Source organism: Pinus tabuliformis, chromosome 3_2 (assembly GCF_031772625.1).
Source record: "Pinus tabuliformis cultivar Carrire ecotype Pingquan chromosome 3_2, CPIR1, whole genome shotgun sequence".
NCBI lineage: Eukaryota > Viridiplantae > Streptophyta > Pinopsida > Pinales > Pinaceae > Pinus > Pinus tabuliformis.
In genome coordinates, this window is record NC_142302.1 from 497,004,249 (window position 1) to 497,014,325 (window position 10,077).

The following is a 10,077-nucleotide window of genomic DNA, read 5'->3' on the forward strand; positions in this document are numbered from 1 at the left end:
GCTATGGAGGATTTAAAACTCCAAGTATCAGAATTGAAAGAAGCCAAAGAAAAATTGGCAAAGCTAGAAATAAGTTATGACAAATCTAAAATGACTGTGGCAGAAAAGACAAGAGAGGTAAAGGCACTAGAAAACAAAGTGAAGGCGCTGGAAAAGGACCTCTCTTTAGATAAACCTCTGGGAGAAATCAGGGGCATTTTGTGGGCTAATATCAGTGAATCAATCAGTAATGTGTGGAGATCCATTCAAATTATATATGAACATATTGACTTGATAGCAGCAGCCCAGGTGGAAATTCAAAGGGCCAGAAATTTATTGGGACATAAGCCCGAACAGGCCAACAGGCTAATCCATTTTTTGAACAATAAAACCAAGGAAGAACTAGTAGCATTAGACATCAGAGATAGGACAGACACCATCCTTACAATCAAAAGAGTTCTGACCATGAGAACCTTGATGCAGAATTTGGAGAGGAAGAGCCAAGACATGCAAGTGGAGGTAAATTCTTTTGTAGAAAAATTTATAGTTTTGCAAGAAAAGGGCTTGCCCAGTCTGGTGGGAAACAATGAACGCCTGTTGAGACAAGCTGAGTACCAGATCAGATTGAATAAATATGCTGCTGATCAACAAAATGCATCATCATCAAGTACTCCAGCAGAGAAGACCCTTCCATCTGGCCAATCTCTGTACAGCAATTTGGAAAATCTATTTTATATAGAGCATGAAGTACAACATCTTTTTACAGTCCAGCCTAACTTCTACAGGTACACAGACGTTGATGAGACTTTGATAAAGCTGCAAAGACATCAGTTGCCAGAAGAGCAGTGGTGGCAAAGCATGTTGGAAATTTTGTAGGCGGGTTTCAAATTTTTGTCTTTCCTAGGAAACAACAAATATCAAAAAGCAGATAAAAGGAATGGGTGAGAGTCTCGCGGGGCTGCAGTCTATTAAATCAAAATTAAATGCCCCGAAAAAGCTAAGCCAGCAGCGCGGAATGTCAGTAAAGCATCCATCGGCCGACTCACCGAGCAAACAGTCAACGCACCTTATCAATTAAGCGGCCAGCACAACAGCATTTACTTCTGCATTCATTTCTCCCTGTTTTCAAGATCATTTACTTCTCCTGTAGAGTAGGTAGAAGAAGTTATTGCTAGATATTATCTCATTGAGATATTTTGTAAACATTTTTGTACAAATACCTCCCCAAGCAAAGTATTAGGGGTTGGTGATACATTTCTAGAACTGCGCTGTAACTCTGAAAACTCTTCTGAATAAAAGGTTGCTGGAATGCATTGTTGCTAAACTCTCTGGTTGTGGAATTGATGGCAGAGGACTATGTTGTAGAATTCTCGAATTATTTCATGGATCAATAAGTCTTTTTAACTCATGTTTTACAGTTTCTGTGTTTTTATATATCATCTATGTTCATGATCTGAATAACAGGGAAAAAGAATAACCCAGAACTTGCTTAACTGTACTCTGTGTTCAATCTCTGTTATTGTTTATGTTTTCTTCAGAATTAGCATAAGCAGGAATTCTTAACTGCTCCTGTTTCCCCTGGTTCTTACATCTTGAATATAGCTAAGGAATTCTTAACTACTCCCTGGCAATATTCATCCACTTTCCCTCTGTCAGCATGATGAAGGATTCTTAGTTGCCCTTCACCCCCTGACCCCATCTCACCTGATTCCAGCTTACAATTTGTTTCATGGTTGATTACCTTGCTCTGTAGTACCTCCCTCTGTCAAAGAAACCATATCCAGCAGTTCATCTTCATAGACTCCATTAGCCCAATGGACTGAACTTCTCATATTTACACCCCTGTTCTATTGAATGTCACCATCCAAAAATCAAACAAACCTCTGTACTTCATAACTAGCCTAACATACCCCAAAACAAAGCTAAATCATAAAGAGAGAGCCCTCTTTGGATGCAGATTGGCTAGAACCTGCATCTAAAAGATTGGTCTGTGGTTACCTCGGCCATATTCCCTTTTCTTACAACTTTTGGGGAACAACCTGAGTGATAATAGGGCAAACCGGGTGAGGTCGTTCGGGCAAGCCGGGTGAGGTCATCGGGCGACCCGGGTGAAGTCGTTTGGGCGAGCCGAGTGAAGTCGTGTGGCAACCCAAGTGAGGTCATTCGGGAAAACTGGGTGAAGTCAAGTGGCAACCCGGGTGAGCTTGTTCGGGCAAACTGGGTGAAGTCGTGTGGCGACTCGGATGAACGAGTTTGGGTGAACGGGTGAATGAGTGGACATGCGGACGGGCAGCCGGGCGAGGGCACACCGTTCACGCCGAAACGAAGAATCGTGCAGATGGGCAACTTGGGTAGGGTGTGTCGTGCACGACAAAACGGTGGAAACGGTGAAGTGTTGGAGTTGTGAACGGAGGTGTGACTTGTGCAGAGGCGCCCGTGTGTGGCAACTTGGTTACGATGAGGCGCACCCAAGTTGGGCAAACAACACGATTGTGTGACGAGATGAACAAAGGGTTGGTGAGTCGTGCGGTGACTGTGCGGAGGCGCCGATGAGCTGGGCAACTGAGTTTTCCGAAGTTGAAAATTGGCTAAGTGTAAATTTAGGGTTTTCCAAGATTTAACTTGTACTTATAAAATAAGATTGTATATATTTATTCGGGCAGACTCATATTGCAGGGAGTTGCCCCTCCCTTTATAATGTTGTGAATTTCTATTGTATAATGTCGTTTATGTGAATGTTATGGGCTTTCACTATATAAAGGACAAAGATAATACTTGGTAATGAAAAATAAACTAAGTATGGAATGTTAGGCGTAGTCTACAATCGTAAGTATTGGTGAAAAGAAAACGGTTGGTAGTGCCACACCTCGCTATAGTGTGGTTGGAAGATTACCGCCAGTGTAGGGGCATGACAGGTGGTATCAGAGCTGATGATCAGGAAGCTGATCGGGTTGACAATGAAGTGCTGATCCCACTGCACTATCGTGACAGGTGGTATCAGAGCTGGTGAACTGAATCAAGGAGCTGATTCTACAAAGACCGAAGACTTGAAAGGGAGTTCAAGTTTTGCAGGTGACAAGTGGAATATCAAGGTGATTCAGGTGAATGGTGAAACAGGTTTAGCAGAGGAGAAGCTTTGTGCTTGGGCCAAGTTGAACGACAAGGCATGGTAGGTTTGGAAGAATGCGAAGGGAAGCTCTTGCTTACCTTATACAAGTTGAAGCGGTTGAAAGAAGAGAACCCCTGGATTCGAAAGGAACTTGAAGTCTTGGAAAAGAATGTTGAAGACGAACTTCTTCAACTTGGTTGGACAATGGAGTAGGATGAAGTTGCAGATTGTGCTAACAAGGAAGAGGAAGTTGTGATGATTGAGGATGTTGCAGATGTGACAACAATGGAGGATGAACTTGAGGTTGATCAAGTTGGACCAGGATCGTGCAGTTTGCAGACATGGATGGATGGGGATACTCACATGGAGGAGCCTCATGATCATGATGATGATGTAAGTACTATTGATACTTGTGTTTCATTTGAGCATTTGGTAGATGGATCGTATGCAGGGAAGGGCAAAATCAGTTTGCCGATGCTAGGGAGGATCTTACCATGGATGTCTACAATGAGACCTTGTATGGAGAAGCAAGGATTGTTGACTGTTGCAGGACTTGTTGGGGTTGTTTGTGACCTTATGGTAGAAGGTACAAAGGCCCGTGACAAGGGAGGAACATGATGATCATTGCGGAGAATTGGGTCATGCTTTAGCCACATGGAGAATTGACTAAGCGCCCGGCATGACTCATGGATAGATTGGAGGGCACACACTTGAGGTATGATGATGCTTGGGTTGACTTCTCATGGCCGAGACCAAGAGCAAGTCTTGGTGGGACCTTTAGTGGGGGAGCTATGATGGAAGGGACTCGTGATGATGATGATATGGTTGGGTGACCGAGTTCACTAGACCGAAGATTGCAGACTTGGATGAGGATGAGCGATTGTTGTGATGGGTATACTTGATTGGACTACATGGGCAACTTAGTCATGGACATCAAATTGCAGACATGGAGCATGGAAATCTCATGCAGGGACATTGTGCAGGAGCACTTGTAGAGATGTCATTTATGGGCATCCAATGAGGAGTGCCGAGGTAGGGATGTTGTGCAGGTAGATTTGCTGATGTGACGTGGAGATGTTTATTTATGAGCCGATGGAGAGGTTGTGCACTCTTGTATAACAAGGCCATGGACTTGGATGGAGTTGTGAGTAGACTATGGAGCATTCCTACTACATGGAAAGCTGAGGCATCTTGCAGAGACCTTTGGGCCGAGACTTGTATGCTTGCTAGAGTGCTAGTTGGAGATGACTCATGGAGCTCATGATGACATGAGATTGTTGTGACTTTGGAGTGATGGAGTTACAACGAGGATGATGCCTTGGTGGCAACACTTGGGCATGGGTTGAGCCGAGACTTAACCACTTTTGACACATGGGAGCTTATTGATCTATGATCATGGGCAGCACATGGGAGATGAGACAGGTGTATACTTGTTTCTATGGCAGACTTGAGGGATGGCACATACAGATATGATGAAGGTTGCTTCATGGACCTGGATGTGGCACATCGAGAGTCGAAGTTTGATGAGATGATCTCTTCACTTTGAGGAGATGGATGTTTTGCAGATGGATGATGATGTTGGATAGAAAACATCATGGACAACATGTTGCAGATGGGATGAGGACTACTTCATGGACCTAAGCATGGCTTGCTTATATGGAGATGGATTCTTGATCGAGTCGAGGATGTGACGGGATGTGCAGAGAAACAACTGATGATGGCATGAGGATGTTCACTCTCATGGTTTGAGTGTGACAGTTGGATTAGCTACCCAACTAGTTCAAACATGGGGATGCGTAGTGTGTAGAGATGTGTTAGCATTGTGTTGGAGTATCATGACAGCAGTTCACATGAGGATGACACATGATGAGGTCAACACGATATGTTGCAGTGGGCATGTAGCTTGAGATGGAGGGGCCAGCCTTCCACGATGGGGAGCAGCATGTGGAGATTGTGACAGGGTGGTTGATGATCATGGATTGAGATGATTTTCCGATGTATGACATACCGATGGGGTGTATGCCTTGGTATGGATATCTTGGTGACAGATGGTTGTTGGGATGAGATATTGTCGAGGACGACAATGACTTCAAGTGGGGGAGGATGTATGGACCTGCGGTCCGGGTCACCTTCACCGTGCGAAGGACGGGCGAGGAGCTCGTGCGAAATGCAAATTGAACGAGCCAAGGGCGAGTTTATACGATGTTGGGCGAGTTGAGAGGGCGGTCCCACGAGTTGGGTGGGCCGACCCTCCACTTGGGCGAAGGCAACATGTTGAACGAGTTGGCTTGGGCGTTGGGCGTGGGTCAGCCGGGTGACATAACCCGCCACCCGCCCGTATATATTAGTGGATGGTTTGTGGAGGCAAATCATCATTCGATCAACACGAGTTCGAATAAGGATTTTTGCGGTGCGTGGATGAGCCCGCACAACGGGCAGAACTCGGGTGAAAAACTCATTCAGAAAATTCGATTGAAAAACTCAGGTGAGAAACTCGAGCGAAAAACTTGTGTAGAAAACTCGGGCGAAAAACTCATGCAGGAAACTCGTGCAGAAAACTCGGGCGAGGTCATCGGGCTGAACTTGAGCAAGGTTGTTCAGGAAGAACTCGGGTGAGGTCGTTCAGGCAGAACTCGGGCGAGGTCATTCAGGCAGAACTAGGGTGAGGTCTTTCGGGCGAGCCGGGTGAGGTCGTCGGGCGAGCCGGGTGAAGTCGTTCGGGCGAGCCGGGTGAAGTCGTGTGGCGACCTAGGTGAGGTCGTTCGGGCGAACCGGGTGAAGTCGTGTGGCGACTCGGGTGAAAATGTTTGGGTGAACGAGTGGACGTGCGGATGGGCGGCCGGGCGAGGGCGCATCGTGCACGCCAAAACGAAGAATCGTGCGGATGGGCGACTTGGGTAGGGCGCGCCATGCACGACAAAATGGTGGAAACGGTGAAGTGTTGGAGTTGTGAACGGAGGTGTGACTCGTGCGGAGGCGCCCGTGTGTGGTGACTTGGTTACGATGAGGCGCGCCCAAGTTGGGCAAACAACACGATCGTGCAACAAGGCGAACGAAGGGTTGGTGAGTCGTGTGGCGACCGTGCGGAGGCGCCGATGAGCTGGGCAATCGAGTTTGCTGAAGTTGAAAATTGGCTAAGTGTAAATTTGGGGTTTCCCAAGATTTAACTTGTACTTATAAAGGAAGATTATATATATTTATTCGGGCAGACTCATATTGCAGGGAGTTGCCCCTCCCTTAATACTGTTGTGCATTTCTATTATATAATGTTGTTTATGTGAATGTTATGGGCTTTCACTATATAAAGGACAAAGATAATACTTGGGAATGAAAAATAAACTAAGTATGGAATGTTAGGCGTAGTCTACAATCGTAAGTATTAGTGAAAAGAAAGCGGTTGGTAGTGTCGCACCTCGCTATAATGCGGTTGGAAGATTACCACTAGTGTAGGGACGTGACATGGACTTTCGGATGTGCGACGGGTTGTGCGATGAGTCATGCGATGAGGAAGTGCAATGAGATGTGTGATGGGAGCATGCGACGGGTAGGCGAGTCGGTCGACCTGAGTTAGGCATTCAAGCGAGCACACGGCCAGGCGAGGTGCCCATGGGCGAGCGATGGAGTGTGGAACTGAAGTATGGAGATAGGGTGAGTGAGTGGCTAGGCCGACCCGAGTCGCAACGATACACATGCGATGAGGCAACGATATATATTATACGAGTTGGGCCCACATGTGAATGTGTAGGCCGACGTGTACTTGGAGGATGGGCCGACCATGAAATGTCGCGACCATTGGTGTTGCCACATGGTAGCACGCATATATATTGGAGTGAATGATGGTAATTCCAACCATCATCAAACTCGACCGAAAACAAGCAAGAGAAAACACAGAAATCACAAAGCGAGAAGGGATGAAGCCACAGGCGGAGTGCAGGAATGAAGTCGACAAGGCGGGAGTTAGGGTTTCTAGTGAACCGAACAATAGTGTGAAACTGTTATATAGTGGTAGGGCTGAGTTAAATAGTTCAACCACATGCTGAATGCGCAAAACTGGCCGAGAGTTGGGTGTTGAACAGTCGGGTGACCCAAGTCGCTACAATGAGCTGTGGGTAGGGCGACACGACGCTGCACACCGAGAGGCAGGTGCAGGTAGTGACCTAGGTTGCGATAGGGCCAAGTGAACAATGGTTCGGGCAAAGTTGCAGTAGAGTGAATGAAGGCGTTCAAGGCTGCACAAGAGGCACAATGGTGTGCTGAAGTGTTTGACAGTGTGGGCAGAGTTGCAGCATGGAGTGTCGAGGGCGCAAGTGAACCGAATGAAGAACGGTGGGCACGATAGTGCCATAAAGCAGTTCAACAATTCGGGTGAAAGTGCACAAGCACGAATTTAGCATTTCGTAGGTACGATTTTTGTAAAGTAAAGATGTGCAGGCCAGGGCTTGTTGTCAGCACTGAATTGTATGATTTCCATGTATAATTGAATTACAAAATTTATATATATATTGATATCAGGTAGACTCTAACTTCTGGGAGTTGCCCCTCCCACTTATGATGATGTGTTGATGATTTCCGTTGTGCATTTATATTGATGAATGGTTAATTGAAGAGTTTATTTTTGTTGCGATAATAACACTTGAAGTAAATAATTGGTTAAGTGTTTGGTTAGGCATAGCCCGTACACTTAAGTATTGGTGAAAAGAAAAAGTGTGGCGGTGCTGCACCCGCCTATGTGTGGTTGAAAGACTACCATTGGGATAGGGGCGTGACAGTTGGTATCAAAGGCCCACTTCCGTAGGGCTTTGATTGAAGTTGAAAAAGTTCGACAGGGACAAGTTGCAAGGTCGAAGTTGAATGGATTAGTGTATGGTCTTGACAAGATCACAAGCAAAACTGATGGCAGACAACGTAGAAGAACCTCAGGTAATAGGTGAATCTAGCAGGGATGTCGGAACAGTTTTTATGGACAGGTTATTGGACCATATGGAGGAATTTGCTTCGAAGGTAGCCTCGTTGGAAGCTGAGAATGTTGAAATGCGAGATAAGTTTACAATGTTGGAAGAAGCATATGATAACCTCAAGGCCCGATACGATTATACTGAATGGAAGTTTATACAAACAAAGAAGGAAGTCAAGGACATTGGGGCTACAAGAGATCAAGGTTTGGGTGAAATCTTGAAGTTGCAGAAAGCTCTTGACGATGCTTGGAATGAAATAATTGTTTTGAAGAAAGTAGTTGGGCAGGGACCAATTAGAGGGACTGCTCATGTGAAAGTCAAGGAACTTGATTCTTATGATGGGATGAGGAGTGCCAAAGCACTTGGCATTCTTTTATGGGATATGGAGCAATACTTGGAGCACTTGGGGATTCCTAATGATGAAGCCAAGGTCAAAGTAGCTGCTCAATTCCTTACTAAGGATGCTAAGATGTGGTGGAGACGGAAGTTGGATCAGATTGCCAATGGTGATGCTGATGACATCTCTACTTGGGATGATATGAAGAAGGCTTTGCAGACTCATTTTAGCCCACAAGATGAGACTTGGGATGCAAGGACGAAGATTAAATACATTAAGCAAACAGGGAGTCTACAAGCATATCAATGAGAATTCTCGAGTGTGATCTTGGAACTACCTGACATGGCAGAGAAAGACAAGGTATTCAATTTCATTATAGGATTGAAACCTTGGGCACACAATGAGGTGAAGAGGCAAAAGATCAAAACTCTAGAAGAAGCATTTGCTGCAGTTGATCGACTGGTAGAACATTATGATGAAGGGACCAAAGAGAGAAAGAAGAAGTCCGATAAACCGAAGGAGAAAACTACAAAGGAGGAGCATTCGAGATCGAATGACAAGTCGAAGACGAAGAAACCTTTGAAATGTTGGTTGTGTGGAGAGAACCACATGGTGAAGAATTGTCCTTCTAGATCGATGGTGGCTGCAACAACACAAACCGATGGAAAGAAGAAGAAAGAGGAACCAACAGTTGGGGTGATGCAGATTTTAGGAGCTGCAGTGGCCACAGAGGCTGTCCCAAGGCGGGATCCTGAGAGGAAAAAATTGGAGTATGTTAGCATGAAGGTTGGGCAAGGCACTTTACTCACTATGGTGGACAGTGGTGCAACCCATAACTTCATCAGGGAGGAAGCTGCAAGAAAAGTTGGATTGAAGTTCTCACCAATCCAAGCTCATCTTAAAGCAGTGAACTCTCCACCAGATAAAGTCATCGGTATGGCAGAAAATGTGGATGTGAACATTGGTGAGTGGTCTGGAAAGATCGACTTCACGATTGTGCGAATGGATGACTATGAGGCAGTATTGGGTATGGAATTTTTGAAACAACATGAGGCTATGATGGTGCCACATATGAAGAAGTTGTACATTTACAACGGACGGGATGATGAACCTTTGGGGGTACCAACCATGGCAATTATGATAACTAGATGTAAATTGACAACGATGAATGTGGAGGACATCAAGTGGGATGAAGAAATCTATGAGAGATTGTCTACTATAGAGACAAAACTCGTGGAGAAGTCACAGGTTATTAGAGCATTGTCTGATAGTATCCTAGATTTGACAGGTAGGCTAGAGGCAGTGGAAGGAAATGGGGATGCTAGACCAGAGACTCGGGAGGAAAGTCGGGAAGCATACATGCAAAGATTGGAGGAGGAAGATCCGGATAGATGGATTGAGCTGTTAGAGAAGGAGGATGGAGAGTCATTGACTTTCCCATCCCCTACCTCTTCTTAGGATGACATGGGGATGAGGCTCATTGTCTTCTGCCTGTGGTAGTGAGTCCTCTATATTTTATGAGCAGGCACATGGGGCAAGATGGACACAACTAAAATCTGGATGTGAAGATAGTCATGATGATGTGAGGAATGTGCATTCTTGTCGAAGCAAAGTTATGGTTGGATTAGCTAGCCAACTAATCATCATCATAGGGGGATCCAACACGTGATTTTCTTGCAGAGTTTGACGGGATTGGA